Source organism: Mesoplodon mirus, assembly GCF_964341445.2.
Source record: "Mesoplodon mirus genome assembly, chromosome: X".
Taxonomy (NCBI): Eukaryota; Metazoa; Chordata; class Mammalia; order Artiodactyla; family Ziphiidae; genus Mesoplodon; species Mesoplodon mirus.
In genome coordinates, this window is record NC_138981.1 from 118484101 (window position 1) to 118511158 (window position 27058).

The following is a 27058-nucleotide window of genomic DNA, read 5'->3' on the forward strand; positions in this document are numbered from 1 at the left end:
CATGAACTCCTTATCCTCTATCCCATCCTCCCAGGTTGGGAGTACTAATGTATGCATCACATATCATATACATTTCCAACTGGATCTTTTTATTTGAGTCTCAGGGCTAATAGTTCTGCCCAGATACTAGACATATCTTCTTGAATTGTGAGCTCTTTCCTCCCAAACCAATTATATCCATAAGCCAACACCCTTTTCCATAGTTACCCCTTCCAATCAAATTCAGTTCTATTCCAAATAACTTTGTCCCTGTTAATAACACTTTTATTCTCGTAAGCTATTCAGGCTTAAAACTTTGAATCATCTTTGGTAGTTTCTACTCACAGAGCTCTCATTTCATTCAGTCACAGACCCTACCCATTTTCTTTCAAAATGACTGTCATTTTCATCCACCTTATTTCCCTTCTCTATGCCCATTTCCAAATATTTATCCCCTCACCCTTGGATTATTGCAACAGCCTCCTAGTCTAGTCCTCAGGTTCCAAGTTTTCCCTCACCCCAAATTATCTCCATTGTCCTCCCTCTCTGCTATACCTCCTACAGCATTTCTAATTTGCGTCTCTGTTTAGCACTGAATTCCATAATTTTGCACTGGTGTTCGTTGCTGTGTGGAAAGCTTGTTTCCCCAATGTATTATAAACCCCTTAAAGGCATGCATAGTATCTTAAACTGCTCTATATTTCTTACAGCCCTGAGCACAGAGTGGCCACTCAAAAAAATAAGAAAAGCATATGAGTAAAAAATAAATAGAAGGCAGAATAATAGGAAGCTGACAAGAAGAGGAGAAAATAATCAAAGAGGAAATGAAAGGGGGTTTTCTATGCAAACATACCTTTACGGAGTGAGATCTCCCAATCCTGTCCCAGTCTGCCTCTGTTCCACTCGCCCTAGTGGAGCAGCTACCAGGCTTCTATTCCATGTGTTACTTAGCATGAAAATAGGACCCACTACAGAGCTGATACCTTGGCTGGAGTACTGAATTTTGAGATGGTTTGGAAAGACAATGGGAAATGAAGAGTCTTTGCTAGGACTTCCCTGGTGACGCAGTGGTTAAGAATCCGCCTGCCAATGCAGGGGACGTGGGTTCGAGCCCTGGTCAGGGAAGACCCCACATGCCTCGGAGCAACTAAGCCCGTGGGACACAACTACTGAGCCCATGCGCCTAGAGCCTATGCTCTGCAACAAGAGAAGCCACCACAATGAGAAGCCCACGCACCACAACTAAGAGTAGCCCCCGCTTGCAACAACTAGAGAAAACCTTCACGCAGCAGCAAAGACCCAACACAGCCAAAAAATAAATTAATTAATTAATTTTTTAAAAAAGAGTCTTTGCTAAAGAAACAATAAACAGAAAATCTCGAGTAACCATGCCTTATGCTTGTGACACTGTTCACCAGAAGAGGCTTAGATATGTTTCAGTAACACATAACCCCCAAATCTCAGAGACTAAAGACACAAAAATTTATTTCTCACTCACACAAAGTCACTTGGGGGTCATTTAGGAGGTGGGGTTTTCAGCCATTTAGTGACTCAGAGATTGATGCTCCTTCTGTCCTTACAATGTATCTTCTCCCTGGTTACTAAAGAAGGGGAAGAGACAGCTTGGAGATGGCCTAGGAACTCTTAATGCTTTGAATTAGCAGTTACATGTGTCACACCCACTCACAGCCCATTAGCCAGAATTTTCACATGGTTCCAACGTAAGTAAAAAGATGCTAGGCTATATATGGGATCACGTGGAAAACTGGGAGAGCACTAGTATCTTCCACAAGCACCTTTATGTTATCCAAGGAGTTTTACATCTATTGATCACTTGGTTCCCACAATTCTGTGAGGTGTCTGGGACAGACAGCAGCTCCTTTGTAAAGAAGTAGCAACCAAGGCCCGGAGGGCAAAAGTGACTTTTCTCGGTTACAAATTTAACTAGTGGCAGAGGTAGAATTAGAAACCTGGTGCCCCTTTTCACTCCTGAGTTCTTTGTGCTTTAAAATATTTCCTGCTGAAAAGAAAAAAAATTGACAGCCAAGAGCAAGCCAAGAAGATGAAGATGGTTGACTCACTTCATACTCAGCCACTTTCAGGCACTTCCAGATTAAATGAAAATATCTCTCTTCAGATTGTAATAATAATAAATAAATAAAATTATCCAGAAACTTTTTGAAGAAATTATCAGATATTTGATGATTTTTAACTAGACTCATGGATTTCTTTCACTGGCAAAAAAGAAAAAAAAATCTCTATTGACCTGAAATGGGTTACCACCACAAAGCAGTTTAAGAGAATCAGTAAAGAACATCTTGCTTAACAGTCAAAAGAGATGCTGAAAGGAAATCCAATCAGAGGAAGCTTAATATTAAATAGGTAGTCTTATGTTGGTCATGTGACATTACACACATACGCAAGAATATACTATGCCATACAGATAATTGGTCAGCTAGACTTCAAAATAATGGATATGTCCCATGCATTACTATGCTTCTCCTTATACACGTCTCACCTGCATGAATATACCCCTGATATAATACTTGTCACACTGTGTTGCAATCATTGATGTGCTTGTCCCTCCCCTTTCTCCAACCTTTGAAGACAAAGATCATGTGTTATTGGTTGTTATAGTCACAACACATAGTGAAATGGTCCTACCTCTCTTGTTCCCCCTTTGAAGGTTCCTCGGCTTTAGTTGATCACTTCCATGTTCCTCAGTGCTCTGTCCCAGGTCCTATACTCTTCTCAACCTATACTAACCTCTTGGGTGGTTTCATCTACTCCCATGGATTTAAGTACCATTAATATTGTGATTATGCTTAATCTCTGACTCTGATTGAGCTTTAGACCCACCAGTCTTTGTCTACAGGACCTGTCCATTGGTCCTGAAAGTCAATACACTGCTGGCTGACCCAATTCTCTCCCTCACCACTCCCAAACTGCTACTGTTCCTTTGCTCCCTGACTCTTTCAGTGGCACCACTATCCAACCAGTGACTCAAGCCAGATATTTGGGAGTCATTCTCCTACTCCCTATTCATTTTCTACCATGATCAATCAGTCACCAAATGCTGACCTTTCTATTTCCTAAAACATCTCTCAAATCTGTAAAATTTCTCCCCATCTCCACTTTCACTGCATTAATCATGACACTATCACCTCACAACTGGAATATTCCAATCTTTCCTCTTCCATCCCATTTTCTTTACATCAAAGAAAGTGATTTTTCTAAAATACCAGTATGATCTTGTCACTGCCATATGTAAAAGTAATCAATCATCTGTTATTACTAGGTACTTTGAGTACACAAAGATAAAAATCTAGATGAGGGTGGTGTTATGGACTGAATGTTTGTGCTCCCCTCCAAATTCATATGTAGAAACCCCAAATCCCAATGTGATGGTATTTATTAGGTGCGGTCTTTGGGAGGTAATTAGGTTTAGATGAAGTCCTGTGGGTAGAATTCTCATGAATGGGATTAATGCCCATATAAAAAGAGGCCAGAGATCTAGTTAACTCTCTTCCCAACATGTGAGGATACAAGAAGATGTCAGCAATCTATAGGCTGGAAGAGTATCCTCATCAGAACCTGACCATGCTGGCACCCTGGCTTTGAACTTCCAGTCTCCAGAAATGTGAGAAATAAATTTCTGTTGTGTTTATAAGCTACCCAGTCTATGGTACTTTGTTATAGAAGCCTGAATTGACTAAGACAGGTGAAGGTGGAAGGAAAAGATAGTCTATAATCAGTTAAGGTTTTTGGATACAAATAATAGAAACTAACTCTGGCTAACTTAAGGGGAAAAGTTTATTGAAAAGATATTGGATAGTTCACAGAATCAACAGGAAATCTGTCAAAGTAGGTTCAAAATGGTCAAGAACCAAAGGTAACTAGGCAGCAAGAAATACAGCCAGTCACTCCACAGGAACAGCTGGTGTTGGCAACACTGCCACAGGTCACTTGACTACTGCTTCAGTGAATAATCTCTAACTTTCCCTGTTCCTTTTCATCTCTCTCAGAATCCCAAATCCCAAGATGGAGCATTCAATTGGTGAAAACTAGGTTATACATCCATGACCAAATGCCAGGGAAGAAGAGGTTGAAGTACCAGGTAACTTCAAAATCCATGATGGAGATGGAGCCCTAATTCCCACCAAGACACACAATGGCAGATTCTCTCAGAATAGAATGGTGGTCTAGATATTAGGTAGCCAAAAAAAAAAGACAACTGTATATAATCACGTTTACAATCTCTATCCAAGAACCTTGGAAACAGATGTATTTCAAGATTCATACATTTTCAGAGTTAGAACAGTAATAAGACCCACATACTGCATATGAAATAACACAATGAGAGTAGCCCATTATCAAACACATTTATATTTCTGAACTGAAATAAATGCTTATTAATACTAAACTGAGATAAATAAAGACTAGAGAGAGTCTCACATCACTTCAGATTAAATTTTACTACCAAATAAGTTCAGGTCAGATCTGATTTTTTTAATGATTTTGAAAACTTTTCTATTTTCATAGCTTTGGGGGTTTGAGAATTGCAAGAAAGAGATGGTCAACCTATCTGTGTTAGCACCATAAAGACTCATCAGAGTTTCTGGAGAAAGGAGAATGTGATTATTCTGAAAGAATCAAGAATGACTTACTGAAGAAAGTAACATTTGAACCCAGTCTAACATAAAGAATGGATAAAATCTGAATGGACCTGAATGTGAGGGAAGACATACACATTAGAAGGCATAGCAGGAGGGAAAATCCCTGGATGGAAAGACAAGGAAACATGTGAAGAATAGCTGCGGTCAAGTTTCAGCATCTGTGAAGGAGAACAGGATATAACCTTGAAAGGTAGACTAAATCATAGAGCACCAGATTAAAGGATTAATTTCATTCTCCAGCCAGTGGGAAGCCATCGAAGTTTTTTGAGTATGGAATTATAAAATCAGAGCTATGCTTTTGGAAGTTTAATCTGGCTATATTGTGTCAGTTTCAAATAATCCATATAGATAAATTTTATCTGATATCACAGGAGGTGTTTAATTTATACAATTGAAATCCATTTTCTCTTGCCCTTGTCTCAGTAAAGATAGCTGCTTGACACCACCCAGTCAGTATTCCTATCCTTTCAGAACACTCCTACTCAATTGCCTACTAAGAAGTGTTGAAGAATTGTCAGAAGACTTGCGAGGAACTAAGTTATTGGTGTAAGATAAACCACAAATACACAATGTAATGCAGAATAATGGACTTAAAGGTTAATATTTAACGACTTCTTCAGTTGTTTCATTTAATGGTCTGGTATCAGTATGCCAGATGTTGATCAGAATAATGAGTTAATAATAATTATTCCAAGTGAGGGAAAGAGTTAAAGAGAAGATCAACTCCAACCAACATTTATTGAACATTCAGTGAGAACCAGACATTATCCTAGACAATTTCTGTACATGATACTCATGTCAGGAATGAACTATTTCTTGGCCATGCACCAGGAAAACAATCTCTCTCCCTTCCCTTCTCACCCCAAATTCACCCTCCTTTCTTGGATACAAAACAAAACTTCCATTTTTGGCATACTTTGTCCTTAGGAACAGGAACTGGTAATTTTCTTCATTACAAAGTATATGTAGTCACAGCTACCACAGAGATCTATGTATTAAAGGCCATTGGCTTCCCCAGCTGATTAGCAGCCAAAGGCACAAACGAAATGCATTCTCAGCACTTTTTTAATGACATTAGCCCATTACTTCCCACTAAGTGTGAGCTATAAAAGCATCTTCACTGCCCCTACCCTAACTACCCCATTTGACTCAGTAGTAGTGTCCTTCCTACAAGCTGTTATCTGCAGACTCTGCCATGACACATATTGGCCAGTTATGGCTGAGATCAAACTGCAGAATATTTTTGTTCTATGAGTTAGAATATTTCCAGGAATTAAAGGGACTTAAGTTGGTTTTTTAAAAATTATATTATTTAATATAATTAATTCAAAATATTAACTAATCAATATGGAATTGGTTTAAAATATTAATGACATAGCTTACAAGGAAAAAGTTGTTTTAAAACCATTTATTTTTCATGTGTTTCACCAATGTCATTAAAATACTATATAGTCCATCCCTTTAAATCCCATAATCCCTCCCACCAACAACTCATCCTCTAAAGTTACTCCTCCTTAGCTTGGAGAAAACATTTTTGCCTCGATAGTCTTGAAATTTCCTGGCTATAGTTAAAGAGATTTTTTAAAAAGACTTCATATGTATCTGGCTACTGAAAGATAGTATGACTCAATGCAACAATTCTTGACTTGCTTCTCCCATGGCACATGGAATGGAAAGCATGAATATGCTTACCCCATTCCTCTGAGCAAGTCCCAGTATGCTCATCATAACTGCATCCCTTTTCTTCTCATTCAAGAAAGCAAATCAGAATATAAGGGACTGAGAGTGACCCCATGTTCTTCTGGGTTTTGCCTACTCAGTGTTCTTTCTTGGCCCTTCTCCACAACCTGATTTCAAACTAATGGTTCAGTCATGGGGACATCTCTTCTCATACTATATTCTTTTTTAGGGACTTCCCTTGATATCTAAAGATCTATTTGAGTCTATATACTGACAACTCCAAAAATTTATATTTCCAAGGCAAATCTCTCTTCTGACCCCCAGAAACCCATCTGTTCCTCTGTCTACTTGATATTCAATTTTTCAAAGGCATTTCAAACTCAATTTTTCCTTGTAATCTTCCCCCACAAGCTAGGTCCTCTCTCACTATGCCATGCCTCAGTGAAGCGTTTCCATTCAGTTCAGTAAGTCAGAATCCTAGGTGTCAGCTATAATACCTCCTTCTCCCTCAACATCTGTATCTAATCTAAGTCCAAGTCCTGTCAATACCCCCAGCTAAAGATTTCTTGAATCTGTCCATATTTCTTCTTTTCTACAGCTTTTCCCCTAGTCTAAGCCATCACCCAATTTCACCTGGACCACTGTAATTTACTTTCTACACAGCATATATGGAATATAATGTTTATGGTGCCCTAAGGAGTTGCTCAACTCAGCAGTTCTCAAGCCATTGGAGAAGAGTAAAATCAAGGGATCATGGCCAGAAGTCAGTTTCTGGAATTGTGGAAGAAGAGATGCTCATCTTTAAGCAGATTATTGTGAAAGGCACCCATCTCTCTGTGGAACAGTCTAAGATCACAGTCGATAGGAAAAGATTAGTGGAGTCTACAAGAGGTAGGATTCAGGAGCTGAGAAGCCTGGATTCATTTTCTGGGGAGAAATTAGCATGCACCCATAACTCTTATGACAATCCTAAACCTGCCTTTGAGGATGCAACGTGGCCACCTTAAAAGCTCAGTACTCTGAACTGGCATTTATTTTCCATAAATGTCTGCTTTAGCTTCTGGATTTATTCAGCTATATCTGATAAATTCAATTCTCTGGAAGAGGGGAGAGAATGAACAGAGAGATGTGGATGAAGACAGGGATAAAGGGAACAGAGGGTCAATACTGGAAAAGAAAGGGACACATAAGATGATCTAAAACCATGAGAAAACATTTCACCCATAGCCTCCTCTGTCCTCTTGCAAAATCACACAATCAATCTCACCATACATTTCTAATTAGACAGGAGCCATGGTAATGGTAGTGTTCCTCATCTCTTACCACTCCCTCTGCATTATTCCTTTCCAGCCACATTGTTTCTTTCCTATTCCTGGAGTATACTAGGCTTGCCCCAGCCTTAGGGATTTATACTTACTGTTGCCTCTGCCTGGACCCATCTTCTCCCAGGTATTCTCATCACCTTCTCCCTCACTTCTTTCATGCCTCTGCTCAGACAATTTTCTATCAGAGAGGATTCCCTAACCTCCCCCACCTGCACTTACTATCCCTCTTGTCTTTATACCCCTAGTAAAGGGGTTACCCTCAGAGGAGTAAGGTCTTCTCTCTTTCTTTTCTTTTTCTTTTCCTTTTCTTCCCTGTGGTATCTACGGCATTTTTTCTAATTGATATAATTGACATACAACATTGCATTAGCTTCAGGTTTACAACATAATGATTCAATACTTGTATACATTGCAAAATGATCACCACGATAAACATTTAGTTAACATCCGTCAACCATACATGGTTACATTATTTTTCTTGCAGTGAGAACTTTTAAAATCTACTCTCTTAACAACTTTCAAATATGAAATACAGTATTTTAATTATAGTCATTATGCTGTACATTACATCTGCATGACATTTATTTTATAACTGGAAGATCGTACCTTTTGACCTCATCACCCATTTCACCCACCCTCCCACCCCCTGCCTCTGGCAACCACCAATCTGTTCTCTGTATCTATGAGCTTGGGTTTTTTTTTAGATTCCACATATAAGTGAGATCATATGGTGTTTGTTATTCTCACTACAACATTTTAGAATAATACCAGACTTATAGTAGGTATTCAATAAATATTTGTTATATGGAAAAAAGAATAAATAATCCAATGCAACCTAGTGATGAAATACCCTAGTGAAATTTTTTCTTATTAATTACTAACAAAGAAAGTCTTACGTATTTAAGCAGCATCAATTTGGTTGGATAGAGTCCAGGAACTATGACAATCCTTGCCAACACCCACTCAGAACACCTTTTGCCCCATCCATCTGCTAAATGTTTCTATTCATATATTTGCCTCGTGGCTTTGTTTTCAGTCCCATCCAAACTTTTTCTTGTCCAAAGGAAGAAACACAGTCTCAGTGTCTGGTACATATTTAGCCTTTTCCCATTCAAGATTTCGTGTTCTATCTTTTCCCAGGCATTCCGAACCACAGCCTCATCTTCTCAATCGTTATTATACAGCCACGCCACCTGCTTTGCTCACCACGTTGCAGATCTGAAACAGGTTCAGATCCTGTACAGACTGAGTTAAGTACCTACCTCCTACTGGGAATGTACAGACAAGCTGAGCTGTGTGTAGGCGCTACAACCGTGGGAACGGGTTTTCAAGCAGCTTTTAGGAGCTGTTTGAGTTGTTATGCTTATGACAGTATGCAGCAGAAGATTGTATTCATGCTCACTAAACTCTAGAAAAAAATACTAAGAACTGGGTTTTTCAGAATTTAAAAATAGAAATGTATACATATTTATACAAAACCAAAATAAAAGACTAATTATTCTACTGAAATTATATTGGGCCTTTTGCCTGTGAAGGTTTTACATGGAGCATTTTATAAATGTGGCTAAATCAGTCTAGCAGAGAGAATAAGAGGAAAGGCAACTCTTATGCAATGGTTAAATGGCTATGGAAAGTCCATGAAATTTATATTAGAGTCATACCCAGAATCCCAACTCTTAATTTCTTCAGGGTGATTTTTCCAACAGATGATACTAATTTAAGACACAAGGAATAAAAATATTTCCTGGTTTATTTTACATTTTAGTTATAGTTAAGATATTTTTCACGCCCGATCTCAGAGCATGGTACAGCTAAAAGAGAATGGAAATGAGAACCAGGGTTTCGTCATAGTTCTGTTAAAAAAAATTTGTGTTCAACTTTAAGCCGGTTACCTATCCTCTCTGAATCTCAGTTTCTCCATCTGGACAATGCAGTCATGTAGTAATAATGTTTTTTTTAAAAAAAATTTTTATTGGAGTATAGTTGACTTACAACGTTGTGTTAGTTTCAGGTGTACAGCAAAGTGAATCAGTTATACATATACATATATCCACTCTTTTTTAGATTCTTTTCCCATATAAGTCATTACAGAGCAATGGTTCTTAACTGAGGGTTGTATAATACTCCCAGTTGGGACTTTGTAAATGTATGGTGGCATTTTTTGGCAGTTAGCAGGCAAGTGCATGAGCAAGAATTGTCTCCCTCAAAATACCAGTAGTGCTTCTCTGAGGAAACACTGGACTGGATTTTTAATATTCCTTCCAGCTCTGACATTCTATGATCCTGTGATACTGCCTCTCTTAGATTCACTATGTTAAAATGTAAAATACTAACATTTGGAACCTATAAAATCACTTTTCAAATGATTTTGAAATGATTTTTCTTTAGGATGTTATATAAATTTTCAACTTTTCTTACAGATGATAAGTTGTCTTGGGTAGAAATACACACTGAATATGACAAAAATAGTATAAACGATGAGAAAAGGGAGAAATGGACCTATACAGCTCAAGGTTTCTACATATTCTATGAAGCAATAAAATATCAACTCTAAGTAGACTGTTAAAATTTAAGGACATATACTATAATCTCTAGAGGAAACAGTAAAATAAAAATATAAAAGAGATATAGCTACAAAGCCAAAAGATAAAATAAAAATGGATTTTTAGAAATAAATATTCAATTAATCCAATAGGGGGGAAGGGAAGGAGGATTAGTAGAATAAACGACAATGGAGACCTCAGAAAATAAATAGTAAAATGGTAGACCTAAATCTAACTCTATCAAATTTTACAGTAAATGCTGATGACACAAAAACACTCCAATTAAAATGCAGAAGTTGTCAGAATGGATAAAAACCGAGACCAAGTATGTGCTATCAACTAGAGATACGCTTTAAATTTACAGACACAAATCAATGGAAATAATATGGATGGAAAAAAGATACATGCTATATAGAAGTATGCATAGGTTAATTGCAGTAAAAAAAAAAGAAGTATGCATAGGAAAGCAGGGGCCACAATATTAATATCAGATAAGATAGACTTCAATAAAAGTATTACAAAAAATAAAACAGAAAATCTAAATTACACAATAAATCTTAAAGAATTTGAATTTGTTATATTTTTAAAATTACCCCAAAAGAAAACTTCAGGCATTTATAGATTCAATGATAAGTCTTATCAAGCATTTAAGGAGGAAATAGCATGAATCTTAAACTCTTTCAGAAAATAGAGGAAGAGGAATTGATTCACAACTTACTTTATAAGGCAAAGCATAAACCTCATTTTAAAATCTGAGACAGTCATTACAAAAGAAGAAACTAATAGACCAGTATCCCTCATGAATATAGGCACAAAACACTTAACACAATTTGAGCAAATAAAATTCAAAAACATAGAAAGATATAATATATCATAATCATGGAACATTTATCCCAGGAATATAGGATTGATTTATTTCAAAAATTAATTGATGTAAGTTGCCATATTTATTGAATAAAGGAAAACACCACATATGTCAAAATTCAACACCCACCCAGTGTAAGAACCTGCAGTAAACTAGATATAGAAGGGAAATTCTTATTCCAATAAAAGACATTTACAAAATACCTAGAGTCAGCATCACATTTAATAGCGAAATAGTGAATGCTTTTCCCCTTAGAACAAGGGGTGAATAGCCACATTCACCACCTATTCAGCACTTTCCTGGAGGTACTAGCCACTGCAATAAAGCAAGAAAAAGAAAGAAAGAAAGAAAGGTATAAAGATCAGCAAGGAAGAAACAAAAATCTTCTTAGGTTTATATCTCATGAAGGTATATATAAAGTATCACAAAGAATGTATAACTAAAATTACCAGAACTAATTTATGTCATTTAGCAAGTTTGCAGGATACAAGGTTAACATATAAAATCAATTATATTTTCATATGAAATAGCTCCAATTGCAAATTAAAATTAAAACAATGCTGTTTACAACAGCAACTAAAAGCATTATATTCCTAGGAGTAAATCTAACAACAGATGTACACGACCTCTGTACTGAAAACTACAAACCATTGTTGAGAGAAATTAAGAACTAAATGGAGACATTTGCTATGTTCATGAATTGGAAGATGTAATATTTTAAAGATATCAGTAGTCTCCAAGTGGATCTACAGATTCAGTGCAATCTCAAACATAATTCCACCATGCTTTTTGTTGTAGAAACTGATAACCTAATTCCCTAAATGTATAAGGCATTAAAAGGATCTAGAACAGTGAAAGCAGTTAGAAAATGAACAGCAAATTTGGAGACGTACACTACCTTATTTCAAAGATTATTGAAAAGTTACATTACTCAAGACAGTATAGTACTGTCATAAAGACTAATGAAATGGAGTCCAGAAAAAGACCCACACTTATAACAGTTATTTAATTTTTGAAAAAGTCACTAAAGCAATCCAATGTTGAAAGGAACATCTTTTCAACAAATGGTAGTGGGAAAATTAGGTATCTGTATGGAAAAACAATGAGACTCAATCCCTGCCTCACATTGTAAACAGAAGTTAGTTTGAGATAGGTCATTGACATAAATGTAAAATAATGTATATTGCATATTTATACAATGGAATACAACTTAGCAAGAAAAGGGAACATACTACTGATACACACAATGTGAATGAAACTCAAAAATATTATGCTGAATAAAGAAAAGCCTTACACAAAAGAGTATATTACACACTTTATGATTCCACTTACATGAAGTTCTAGAACAGGCCAAAGTAATCTACTGTGAAAAAAATCAGAATATTGCCTCTGGTGGGGGTGTGGGTGGGATGTGACAGGAAATGAAGCATTAGGGAAATTTTTGGAGTGATGGTAATATTTCTATATTTTGATAGAATTTTGTATTACATGGTGTATTCCTTTATCAACACTCATTGAATTTCTGCATTTCATTTTATGTAAATTTCACCTTAAGAAAAGAGCTATAAACAAACATTTAACTATGGTTGATGATATGCATTCTGTAGTGTTTCCTGATGAAGTGAACTGATGTCTGCCACTTATTTTGAAATGCATTAAAGAAAATAAGATGAATTGATTGGTGTATATGTGATACGTGATGAAACAGGTATTGTAAACTGTTAATTCTAAAATCTACGTAATGTGTATATTCATACTCACTGTATAATTCTTTCAATTTTCTGTGTTGTGCTTCAAAGATTTAATTGTAAAATGTTGGTAAAAATCAAATAAACAGGTAGGGGTAAATATGTATGTTTATAATGATAAGGAATTGTCTCCAGGATAAATCATTGAGTGAAAAAACATCAAAGTACAGATGCTTCCATCTGTGGAACACATATATAATATGTGTGTGTGTGTGTGTGTTTATGTAGTTTCTTGTATTCTATGCATAAACTATTTTGGAAAGATAGACAAGAAAGCATTAACGGTGGTTGTGCTGTGGCTACCTCAAGGGGTAAGGACTGGATTAGAGGAAGACTTACATTTCATTGTATAACATTCTACACTGTAGGAAATTTTATCCTTATGATAATGTATTACTTTTTCAAAAAGACCTACATAAAAACCTAAAAATAAGGAAAATAATAAAATTAAAATCTCCTTATCATCTCTATTTAATGAGCTAGCAATGAGCAAAGCTTAGGAGTCTAGGATTTGGAATCCAACAAGGTCATGCCTGTGCTACTCATCTGAGCAGGCAAGTAATCGATTTCAGGAAGATCAGTAAGTATACACATACTCACACACCTGTGTGGACTTTAGGCAAGTTAAATTTTCTGAGCCTTTGCTCATCTTTCAAAATAGAGATAATCATATAAGGCTGCAACTTTTAATTAAATGGCATATTCAAATGCATGGGTGGAGCAAGGTCTACTTTTAAAGTCTTAGCTCACACGATAATAAACCAAAATAGAGTGTAAAAAAATTGATTGACGATCATTTGAATTGCTGGATTTCAATGAAGCAAGGTACATTTCTTCAAAAGAACCACCATAAGAGCCCAAATGCTCAGGAAATCATTGATAAACTGCTAGGATAAATTTATTAACTCGAGGGACTGTAGCATCTTACATGTGCAGATAACGGGGCTTCAGTTCATCCTTAATGAATCCCTGATGTCTGAATGCCCGGGAATCTTTACTCAGGTGAACCAAAGTCATATGGCTGGTTCCCTGCCCTCAATACATTTATTAAGGCTAAGAAGTACTCTTCTGGTGTTCTAAGACTCAATTTCCAATGTGTGTGTGTGTGGGGGGCTGGGCAGGTGGAGGGGGTTTTCCCCCACACCAACGAAGGGACACCACCACGGTGCCTGAGAATTTAACTTAATTCTGGCACAGTTTCTACCAGAGGTAGCATTAGATGCCACAGGTTAAGGGCTCAGTCCTGCAAGACTGCCCTCCACCCCCTCCCTGCCCCAACTCCAGACATCAGTCACAAGTCCAGGTTATCACCTGCATTTCTGACCAACTGACTACAAACTGGGGGTTCCAACAACCCCCCAACTTGGGGGCTTCAGACACCAGCCTCAAGTCCAGGCTGTTACCTGTACTTCTGACTGACTATAAATCAGAGGTTCCCACAACCTCCTCCTTGGGGTTGATTAATTTGCTAGAGCAGCTCACAGAACTCACAGAAACATTTTACAATACTTACTAGATCATCAGTTTATTATAAAAGGATATAACTCAGGAACAACCAAACAGAGGAGATGTATAGGGCAAAGTATGAGGAAAGGGCACAGAGTTTCCATGCCCTTTCCATGTAAACCATCACCCCCCCAAATCTCCAAGTGTTCACCAACCTGGAAGCTCTCCAAACCCTTTCCTCTGGGGTTTTTATGGAGGCTTCACTACATAGGTATGATTGACTAACCCATTGGCCATTGGTGATTGAACTCAACCTCCAGCCCCTCTTCCCTCCTTGGAGGTCTTGGGGGTGGGACTGAAATTTCCAACCTTCTAATCACGTGGTTGGCTGCTCTGGCAACCAGCCCCCATCCTTAGGTGCTTTACAAAAGTCATCTCATTAATATAACAAAATACCTTTAAACTCTTATCACTTAGGAAATTTCTAGGGTTTTGGGAGCTGTGAGCCAGGAAGTATGGACAATGACCAAATATATATGATAAATATATTTTGGTCATCTGAATGACCAAATATAGATTTCTTATAAATTATAATATCACAAATACATTAAAAATTATAGAAAAATTCCAGTAAACTATTAATACTTTTCTGGCACTGAAGGGTTAATCTTCACCTATCTAGAAAAAGTGTTTATTCAAACAACTACTTCTTTCAAGATTTCAATTTTATAAGGCTTATTCAACTGCTGGAAGGTTGTAGGGATATGACACAACCATTGTGGCATATTCAAAATGCACATACCTATCTGCTTCAGATTTAATTTTATATATTCCCACATCTGGCTTTATACAAAGAAGAAAGGAAGGTGTTGAGCAGGCAGGAGAAGGCAAACAGCTCCTCTGTTCTCACTGATCTAATATACCGTGGTGTTCTGGTATCTGAGTGTTTCCACTAGATCAGTGTTTAATTCAGCAAATATTTATTGAGTATCTACCTATTCTGTGTCAGGCACTATCATAGGCACAGGAAGAAAGTGCTGTGAAAGAAAGATCAGAGTCTTGTTTTTGTGGAGTTTGCATTCTCACTGGGGAAGATAGACAATACACAAGTAAAGATATATACAGGGGGCTTCCCTGGTGGCGCAGTGGTTGAGAGTCCGCCTGCCGATGCAGGGGACACGGGTTCGTGCCCCGGTTTGGGAAGATCCCACATGCCACGGAGCGGCTGGGCCCGTGAGCCATGGCTGCTGAGCCTGCACGTCCGGAGCCTGTGCTCTGCAACGGGGAAGGCCACAGCAGTGAGAGGCCCGCGTACCACAAAAAAAAAAAAATATATATATATACAAGAAGATAATTTTACATAGTGTTAACTGCTGTGAAGAAATTAAAGAGGATGATATGAGAATGATTTAAAGGGGGGGCAGGGCATCTTTCTCTAGAATGGCCTTGGAAACCCTCTATGAAATGGTGACATATCATCTGAGACCTGAATGATGAGAAAAAGTAAGCTATACATGAACTTGGGGGAAGACACATCCAAGAGGAGGAATAGCAAGCAACAAGGACTGGTTCTTAAATATTCAGGCAGGTGAAAATCTCCCAGAGGACTGATTGAAATGATGATTTCTGGGCTCCAACTTCCCTATGCTGGTTTGGTAGATCTGAGCTGAGCCCCCAGATCTGCATTTTAGCAAGCTTCATGCCCACCCCAAGGCATTTCTGATTCTGATGATCTATGGACCACATTTGGAGAAACACAAATCTCGGGCCTGCTTATTGGTGTGTGGGATGAATTTTCATACTGAAGCCCAAGAAAGGTTGGGGAATCCAGAGCTTTGGGCCTAGAGAAAGGATCCCTAGAATCTTGTGACCCTAGAGGCACAGACAGTGGAATAGACAAGCCAGGTGGAACCTCGAAGGCTTGTTATTCAAGGTTGTAAAGGGGATGAAGCTATGGAGATCATCTAAGGTAGGAAGATCAACATTGATGCGTTTAGTCAATGTTCCAACTAGCAGAAATCAGGAAATCAGTGAGACCCGCAAGAGTTGAAGGCTTTTCCTAAGGCAGGCTGGCTCTCTGCCGTGCTTCACACTTCCTGCTGTGTGGAGGTGGCCCTGAGCTCCTAGGTGTTGATTGAAGACAGAAGGACCTCAGGAGCCTGCAGGTGTACTCTGTCTCTAAGGGAGAAAAGGGTCCATTTTACCTCTTGCATTGTTTTATCTCACCAGTAGAAATATCTCAATGTTGACTGAGAGCAAATTGAGTAAGGAGGAGATGCAATCTTTTTATTTCCAACCCACATGATGATAATGAGCTTCACCACATTCTAATTACTGATTTCTGCCTCGAGGAACATCTTGGCTTTTCCAATTAACAATAATTTAATATGTTATTGCTTATCCTTTGTTCTTTTTCTTTGAGCTCATCCAATTACTGCATACTGCTTTTGTTTTCGTAGTCCTAAATACTAACTTTATTGTTTTTTCTTATGAGATTTATTCTTAGATCTTGTCCTAATTATAAAGTATTTCCAGTTGTATTTAAAATCATGGTTAAATGCTTCATTTGGGGGGTATATAACAAAAGAGTGGATGAAGTATCAGCTTTTTGTTACTGGGGAAATAATGCAAGTAACAAAAAATGTTTTGAAATTTTTAAACAGCCCATTTTTATCTATTTAAACTATTATCAGCTCAAGGTATATGCAATTTAAGCTAAATTGCATCTTCTTTGCAAATCAATGTCTTTGGAAGCAACCCCCTTGTTTGATTGTATAATCAGTCCAGGAGTTGTTCTGCACTTTCCAGCCTTTCACATAGTGTGAGGCTCAAACCATCCTAGGAACAGAGTGGTTTTACGGTATTCCTAAAATATTTTAGAAAGAAACCAACCACAGGCACAAGATTTCCCCAGATGCTACTCTACCAATTTTTATTGAGTAGTAACTATCTGCTAGGCATTGTAATTAGCATCTTCCAAACAGTGCTTGCAGGCTATACCTCATAATTAACTGTGTCACAATGTTTTACAGTTCAACTGTAAAACATTGAACTGCTTTACAGTTCAATGCAACTATAAACTTCCTGAAGGCAGAAAACATATTATGCCTTTGTTTGCCCCCATAATAGCAAGCAAAAAAAAAAATAGGGTCAGTGTGGGTTTCCAAAAATAAATGGATTGATATGTTTCAGTGACATTTCTCATTCAATGCACTGGCTGCATTTGTGCTATATGAATCTGTCCGAGTACAAAATCCAATAAGATTAATCTTTTTAACCCAGTCGATCATCTACAACTGCACTGAGACCACGCTTTGTCCCTTCTGTGGGCTCTTAGATAGGCTTACTGATCTGTTGATGGGAGAAAAATAGAAGTGTAAATTAGACACATTTCTAACAGTTTTTCTAGTCTCTATTAAAAAATTCTATAGCCTTGTGGCCAAAGGACAATTTTCATGACCACTCTCTTAAGAGAAATCATCAGCTTTATTTCACTGACTTCATTTATAGAATTTCTAGTCTAATAGAAGAAATGTAACTTCTGAACCATTTATTACTAGAAGAATACACTTTTAATCAGATTGTATACTTTGAAAAACGTTATACATATTGGAATATCCCAATTACCCTTCCCAGGGGATTGGGCAGTTTGCCCCACTGCAATAAATCATTGCCTTGTACAAATAAATTATTAGCAGTGTGGCTGTGAGCACTCTCATCCCATTCAAATTTGCTAAACAGTTCTTTGGTTGATTTGTGCTTATGTAAGAGAATGTGTTGTAAATGTTGATCTAACTTCAGCTGTGAGAATGTGGAATAGACAGAGGGTAGTAGAATAAATTTTGAACTTAAAATAGGAAGAACCGGTTCTAGGCCTAACCCCATCATTACTGGGTAACATTGGGCAAGTCATTGTACCTCTCTCAGGCTTTGACTTGTCCCCTGTAAAATGAGGATAATGCTGCCTGCCCTCCCACCTCTCAGGGCTGTGAGGATTTACAAGCTTTGTAAGCAGCGGAGCACAATACAAATTTAAGGGATGATAGCCATGGCACAACAAATTCCTTTACCTTGAGCTTTTCTTTATGAACTGAGCATAAATTTTCCTGGGAGAAATTCTAGCTTCTAAATGAATAAAACTTACAGCCCTACTGACTAAAATGTGTTCTTCTTTTCTTTTTTTCTTTTTTCTTTTTATTAAAGAAGAGTTGATTTACAATGTTGTGTTAGTTTCAGGTGTACAGAAAGTGATTCCGTTATATATATGTATTCTTTTTCACATTCTTTTCCATTATAGTTTATTACAGAATACTGAGTATAGTTCCCTGTTCTATACAGTTGGTCCTTGTGGTGGTCTATTTTATATATAGTAGTTGTGTATATGTTAATCCCAATTCCTAATTTATCTCTCCCCTGCCCTTTCCCCTTTGGTAACCATAAGTTTGTTTTCTATGTCAGTGGGTCTTTTTCTGAAAAATGTGTTCTTTGCATGGAAACATTGTCCAGCTGTCTCTAGAAATGTGTCTCTACCCCTCTCTCTGACTTAGCTACCTTATTTCCAACTACTGCTCTCACCATGCAAATCCTCTCCATTCTTTCAGGCCCATTTAAAGCCTAGGTCTTCAGTGTTGATTCCACACCACATTGATTTCTTCCTACAATGAGCTCCCAGAGACCTTATTATGGTCTAAACCATGTGATTAATGCCAGGTCCTCTAGCAATCCTTCCCTGACCACCTCTACCAGGTCTAGGTTATGGGCCCTTTCTCTGTGTTCCCAGAGGCCCCTGGGCAAACCTCTTTTCTAGCACCTGTCACACTTCACATTTTAAAGAGCATTATGCAATATATCTGACATGAAATTGAACAAAATATTTTGATTATTTATTTACTCATAATGCAACTTAAGAAATAATGTCATCATCAGTATATTGAAGCCTCCTAGGCACGCCTCCCAAACTGCGTCCCCCTTCCTAACTCTCAGAGGTGGCTACTTCTTTGAACTGATGTCCATTATTCCATGCAATTCTATATCACTTAACGACAGCTAGATGTAGAACTATACACCATATAGTATTATTTGACATATTTTAAAAATCTTATATGGAATTATACTGGAATGATCTTTCTGTGATGTTTGCTTCTACTCAATATTGTTTGTGAGATTGCTCCATGCTGTATCCTTGAGTAGACAACAATGTAGTCATCAGTTCTTCTAATTGGTAGACTATTTTTTCAAAAAATATTTTAAGATAGTTATGCTATGAACTTTCTTAAACTTGTTTTTTGCTGCATGTGTATATATTTTTCTGTAGATCATATACATAGAAGTGAAACTGTTGAGTCATAAGGTACATATGAGGTAAGCTTTAATAAATATTGACAAATCACCCTCGAAAGTGGTTGTGTGAATTCACACTCCCATCAGAATTGTATGGGATTTGCCCTCGGTCTACATACTCTCCAACACTTAGTATGGTTAGACTTGTAAAATCTGATGAATCTTGTGCCACTCCAGATCCACACTTCATTCTTTTCTATCCTGCAACGTGATCCAGGGGGTTGAACTCTATGCATGACAGCAAAGGGTTCCCTTGTCTTTGGCTTCTATTTGGTTTCACATGGGGAACATCAGAAGGAAATTGAATGGAAGGTAGAGTTTTCGTTCCTTCAATCCTCTCTCTGGGAGTCATCACATCATGAGTTAGAATTATACCTTCATAGCTTCTATTGAAGTGATGTTTTCCTTACTGATTTGTAGGATTTCTTTACATATTCTGGATACTAATCCTGTTTTCAGTTATGTACATTGCAAATATTTTCTCCCAATGTGTGGTATGTCTTTTTACTTAAAACATATTTTTGTGCTAAATTTTTTTACAGTGGTTCTTTTATCAAGTTGTTCCCTTTATAGTGTATGTTTTCCTTGTCTTCTTAAAAAACTATTTCTCTACTCTAAAGTCATTAAGATATTGTCCTAAATTTTCTTCTAGAAGATTAATAAAAGTTTTGCTTTTCACATTAGACTTTTAAGCCACCTAGAACTAATTTTTGTATATACTATGGAACAGAAATCCACATTTACTTAATTTTCATATGGGTGGCCAATTTTTCTAGAACAAAGTATTGAACTGCTATTCTTTCCCTACTGTGAAACATTTCATGTTGCTGTTTCATGCTACCTTTCTCTTTATCACTCCAGGTTTAGTATATGTGCTGACAAAGTGAGCACTCCCATTTCACTTTATTATCTGGTTATGTGACTATCTCCCTGTAATAATTTTCTATTGCTGCTATAACAAATTACCACAAACTTGAAGCTTTAAAACAACGCAGGTGTATTCTCTGAACTGTATGTTCTGGAAGCCAGAAGAAGTCTAAAATCAATTTCACTAGGCTGAAACGAAGGTGTCAGCAGGGTCAAGCTCCCTCTGGAGGCTCTAGGGGACAATCCATTTCCTTTCCTTTTCCAGCCTTTAGAGGCCTTCTGAATTCCATAAATTCATTGGCTCATGACCCCTTCCTTCATGTTTCAAAGCCCAATAGCTTCAAATATCTCTCTCTCTGCTGAGCTTGTCACATCGTCTTCTCTGTTCTGTAGTAGAATCTGCCTCTGCCTCCCTCTTGTAAGGACATTTGTAGTTATATTCAGGGTCCATCTGGACAAACCAGGATAATCTCCCCATCTCAAGCTTCTTAATCACATCTGCAAAGCCCCTGTTACTATATTAGGTAACATTCACAGGTTCCAGGGATTACGACCTAGATATCTTTGGGGGCCATTATTCAGCCAATCACACTCTCCATTAATCCTATGAGCTTCTTGAAGGCCTATACCCTTATTGGTCTTTAAACTCCTAGTGCATCAAAAGTAGCAAATGTTCAGCACACATTTTCTGAATAAATAAAATTTTGTTTCATCTCCATAGTATTATTGTAAACTCCTTCAAGGAAGACTTTGTATCTTTAGCTTCTTTCATACCTTCCAATGAGTCTACAATAGAACAGATCCCTAATAAATTCAATTCTTTTGAGGCAATATGGTAGAGTAGAAACAGATCTAGAATCTGGTCCTGGTTGTATCACTTATAAACAATGAATTTTAAGGCAAATTCATTTTTCCTTCTCTGGAATTCTCTTTCTTCATTGATAAAATAAGAGAAGGAAAGAATAAGCCTAGATGGTGAGGGCCCAAGCCCCCCATTTCTTATTCATTCAGAGCATTTCTGCTTTTATCTGTTTTATATAACTACTGAACATTTTTATACAAAATTTTGTTTGAAAAAATAAAAGGTTCTCTTCCTTTAAAACCTTTTGAAAATTACTGTCCTCATCACAGTCTACCATGGGAATACTGAAACTCAGGTGTAGTCTTTGCCTCCTGAATTTATTTTCTGAAACCACTGCCTTGAAATTATTCTGTTGAAACCACTGCCTTGAAACCACTGTGTTGAAAAGACCACTAGGACAACTTGTGCCCTCTTCCTGGTGGTTGCTAATGTTCTCTCTTGTCTTAACATACAAATCCAACTGTGTAAGCTCTAAGATACCAGATGAATATGTGATCAGACACATATTTCCTACAGGAAAACCAAGATCTAAATCTGCTGCACAAACTGATCAAATTGCAAACCACAGTGATCACTTGGGGAGAAGGGATAGAGGAACACCAAGTCAATCAATAAGCCAGGAAATTTACTGTATTCAGTGTGGAGGGGTATACAAAACGCTCCTTGAAAGTGAGAATGGTGTCTTATTCATATTCATATACATACATTTATACTGAATAGATGACACAGTATCTGCCCCCAAGGGACTTATATCTTAGCATCTTGCATCGTATGCACAACTTTAATGTACCTCCATCAGTAAGACTGCCAAGCTGATTAGATTGACTGTAGGCCAATATTTGCAGTTACTCAGATATGACTTACATTGTCTCTCTCTAAACTTCATCACAGAGCTCCTAGAACACGCTGCCATGTATCCCAGAGATGGTCAATAAAATTACTGATAAGGAAGATCTTAGTTTTTTTTATTTTTATTTTTATTTATTTATTTTTTTGCAGTATGCAGGCCTCTCACTGTTGTGGCCTCTCCCGTTGCGGAGCACAGGCTCTGGACACGCAGGCTCAGCGGCCATGGCTCATGGGCCCAGCCACTCCACGGCATGTGGGATCCTCCCGCACCGGGGCACGAACCCATGTCCCCTGCATCGGCAGGTGGACTCTCAACCACTACGCCACCAGGGAAGCCCGATCTTAGTTTTTTTTTCATGTATTTCCATAGCTTTTCTGAAAAATAAAATAAAATCCCAGCCTCATTTTGTTATATGAGAAAAGATCATGTTTATGTATGCTGATAACTTACTATCTGTGTGACCTTAATCAGTCCCTTTCTAACCCTGTGCATCATTTTTTCCCATCTGAAAAACTGAAATGAGAATATTCAGACTAAATGATCTCTGAATTCCTCTTCAGACTCAAGGCTTTACTATCTATTATTACAGGAGTAAATGTATCATTTTAACCCACTGAATTGGTTTTCTTAGCTGTCTGCACCATTCAATAACTATTTATTTAATACTTACTAGGTGCAAGAATTTCACTCAGAAAGAAAAAAGAGCATCAGGAAAGTGTTGATTCTGTTAGTGATTGATAATATTATTCATTGGCACAAATTGTGTTTTCTGAATTTTGTTTTCAAGTCAACCAAGAGTAACCATGGCAAAATAGGTTAAGTTGACTATTGCCCTATGTTGAAGTGTCAAAGTCTTAAATTCCTCCTCTGTAGCAAAGGTAGGGAAGTAAGAAACATGCCACTATTTTCTGAAGCTCAATTACTTAAAATTAATGCAGGAAGCTGGGTAATTTCAATGGACATTTCAGAAATTCTGTGACAGATCATTTAAGGGGGGAAGTGCAATCCAACTACTACTGACAATTTTAGATTACTATTTTTTAATGCCCAGTTATACCCATACAACTTAAAATCAATAGTCTGGGTTCTTGAGGAATGTGGTAATCAAGAAGAGATTAATATTATAAGTTTTGTTATAAAAGCGAAGTCTGGTCAATTTTTTAAATGATTAAAATCAGGAAAGAATTTATTTTTAATTGCATCATAAATAGTATAAGAAAAGATGGATGAAAAAATCACATGATGTGTGAAAAAAATGAAAAATAAACCAGGCATCATAAAAAAGAATTTTTAAAAGGTAGAAAAATTTAGAAACACCACTCAAAAAAATCACTTGACATGTAAATGAAATTAGTTACATTTGAACTGGTTATTTATTTTTCTCTTGATTCTATCATTGTGTTATAGTGACTTTTTTCATTAGAAGATATATATTGGCAGTGTTTGTTAACAAGTTGCTTCCTAGATAAAGCTATTTGAATATTTCTTATCAGTTTCTTAGTATGACATGTTAGGAGTGATGACACTCTGCATGCTTTTCATGCAAAGAATTTTCTGAACATTTCCTACACAGGTCAAGTCCCTAATCCTTCCTTAATTCTTCTTACTCTCAATGCAAACTTTACAGAGAAGACTCGAGAAGATCAAAGCCATCTTTGGTGAGTTCCCTCGAGGTCCTTCCCTTCTACTTCTGAAGTCCTCTCTCTGTTCACTTACTCCCTCATTTTCTTTTTGTATTTTAGAGAAAGAAACATCTCCCCACTATTTTAAGTCAAATTCATCCCTACAGTTTCTTTGATTCCATTACTCTCCGCTGGTTCTCTCCTCCAAACATACTCATCTCTGCTCTTCTGTATTCACTTCCTGTACTTCCATCTCTAGCACTCATCTTTCATCTAGGCTCCAGATCTAACCTTACCAACTGCTGTGTGGATATTTTCAGGTAAATGTTCCTTAGACTCCATAAACTCAATGTTATTTTAATTTATTTTATTTTCCGCTAATACTGGCTGAGAATTTGTGCTTTTTTTAAAAATTGGAGTGTAGTTGCTTTACACTGCTGAGTACAGTTTCAGGTGTACAGCAAAGTGAATCAGTTATATATATATACATATATCCCTTCTTTTTTGGATTTCCTTCCTGTTTAGGTCACCACAGAGCACTGAGTAGAGTTCCCTGTGCTATACAGTAGGTTCTCATTAGTTATCTACTTTATACATAGTATGAATAGTTACTATAATTGCTCTCATTTTGCAAATTGGTTAAAAATACCTGAGGTCACACCACCTAGAGGGGTGGGATAGGGAGGGTGGGAGGGAGACACAAGAGGGAGGGGATATGGGGATATATGTATACATATAGTTGATTCACTTTGTTATACAGCAAAAACTAACACACCATTGTAAAGCAACCATACTCCAATAAAGATGTTAAAAAAAAAAAACTCAAGGCCAGTTCATCTCCTCCATGAAGATTTTTTCCTCCTCCATGAAGACTTTTTCATCCTTCTGTTTGAAATCACTCCTTGCTTTGCATTCCCTTCAAGCTCCACTTGTTCTTACAAGGTTTTCCTTCTAGTTGCTATGTTCCTACAAATCCTGGCATAGCATAGGCGCTTGTTTGAAGTGAATTGAATCAATACATAATTGATACAATACACTGATCTATGATTATGGTAATATGTTATACCATGAGAAATCAGTTTCTCTTAGTAAAAAATGATTATCAGTTGGTTATTCCATATGGTTTAACCTAATACTTAGCTCTCTAATTGAATTTTCTACTATTAGTTCTTTTTTCTGGAAATGAATTTTTACAGTATAGATGGGTCGTGATTCAGTCTGAGTCCATGGTTCTCATAGTTAGAACAGAAAATGTCAGTTAGGTTTTCTTATTTGTATTCCTGCCTTTTCAGCAGTCTCATTTTATTCCCTAGATCATGTCACCTAAATCACAGCACTAAGGTCATGTACGCTCAAGGCTAACAGCTAAACACAGTGTATGGCTGGAAAAAGGTCAGCACAGGTACTTAATGGAAAGCAGTCATTCTGGCCAAAAATAGTATGGCCAAACACCCTGAGTCACTGGAAAAGTTTAATTTTGGTTCAGCTGATCTGGTTCCACCAAGAAGATCCTACCACATTTTTGCTGCACTTTACAAATGAACTGAATTCAAATTCCCTTCTTTAAATTCATATGATCTGTTCATAGGAATTACTAAAAACTTTTCACACATGCAAATTGAATACACTTGTAACCTCTTTATAATTCCCTCTACTCTGCAGAGCCAACCGAGGTAAATGATTTCCTGGAAATAGGTGGCTTCTCAGGATGCCAGTCAGTACATTTGAGCTACACTTTGCATTTCCCCAACTATCAAATATGTTCTTTAGAAGTCAACAATCAGTGGAAAGGATATAGTTTTATTCTCCTATGTTTAAAGTATTCTATTTTTATTATTCTGGTCAATTAATCTCTTTGATGGTTATAATCCATTTTTAACTATATCTCAGATGTTACATTGTTCTGGTAATTTTACATAGTAGCAAATTATGGAAAGGATAGAATGATTCTTTAAACTTGACTGGCTAATGCCCAATTAATTCTATACAAATGTTCAATACATTATAATTTGGAAATATATCGAGTTTTTTATGTCATATATCCTTAAATACAATCAAGCATCTAATTATTGCCCCTTTGGAATCAATAAGGAAAGAAGTAGGTGCCTTGCCAGCTCGAATTCTGAAATAATTTATAGGTTTAACCTAAGTATCTGAGCCATCATGACACCCTTAAAAACTCTTTTCTCATTCATTGCCAAAGCTACCCGTGCACTGAAAAGAGGCTTAGTAAATTTCCCTAAGTTCTTCCTTCTACTCTCCATCATCCATTTTGCTCTGGTGCTACATTGCAGGCCCCTATCCCACTTCTTCATTCCTGGATTCTACCCATATGCCTTACTCTCTTGTTTAGAATCCTTGTTTGAATTGTATGTCTTTCAGGCTTCAATTTGGATACTGTCATGCAGCACCCTATACACCACCGGCCAGATCCCTATGCCCTTGGGATTACAGCCCAGGTACAACACCCCAGGCTTCAGCTTGTCCAAGAACAAAGTTCAGACACTCTGCCTGATCTAATATTGACCATTCTGCAGCCACAAAACCAAACCCACATACCAAATGCTTTTGAAAGTTTTCAAAATCCAGGAGTCAAGGTCAATGCATTTTGATAACTATATTAAAGATGTTAAAAAAAAGAACAAGGGAGAAAGGAGCCAGTCAACAAACTGATTTGGAGTCAGTGGATGTAAGTTTGAGTCCCTGCTCAGCCATATACTAGCTGATGACACTGGACAAGTTCGTAGTTTCTAGGGGCTTCTCTTCCTCATCTGTAAAATAGGGTAACACCTTTCCTGCCTATTTCTTAGGGCTGTCGTAAGGACTAAACAAGATAACAGAAGCAGAAATGCTTTTCAAGCAAAGGAAAATTGTCCTTATTGAAATAATAAGGACAAATAAGTAACATTTTGAAAGGAATAAAGCCTTTGACACTTTACAAAGTGGCTAAGAAAATAATTATCTAAAACATAAAGGTATCCCAGCAAATTCTAGTTTCCTGTGGCTCCTGGAGCATCCTAGAAAAGTTAATTATTCATGCTAACTGGCTGTTGCCATTTTTTTACTTACAATTTCTCCCATTACTCCATCACTCTTGTTTATTACATGCAGAAATGGCTGCCTTTATATTTCATGTATTCTTTTCAATATCAAGACTAATACAGCATGGTGACATGAATAATAGCCAATCTGCCACAGCATACGTTACAGCTCATAACATGATTCATCGATGCAGTTTTGGTCATGCAATGTTCT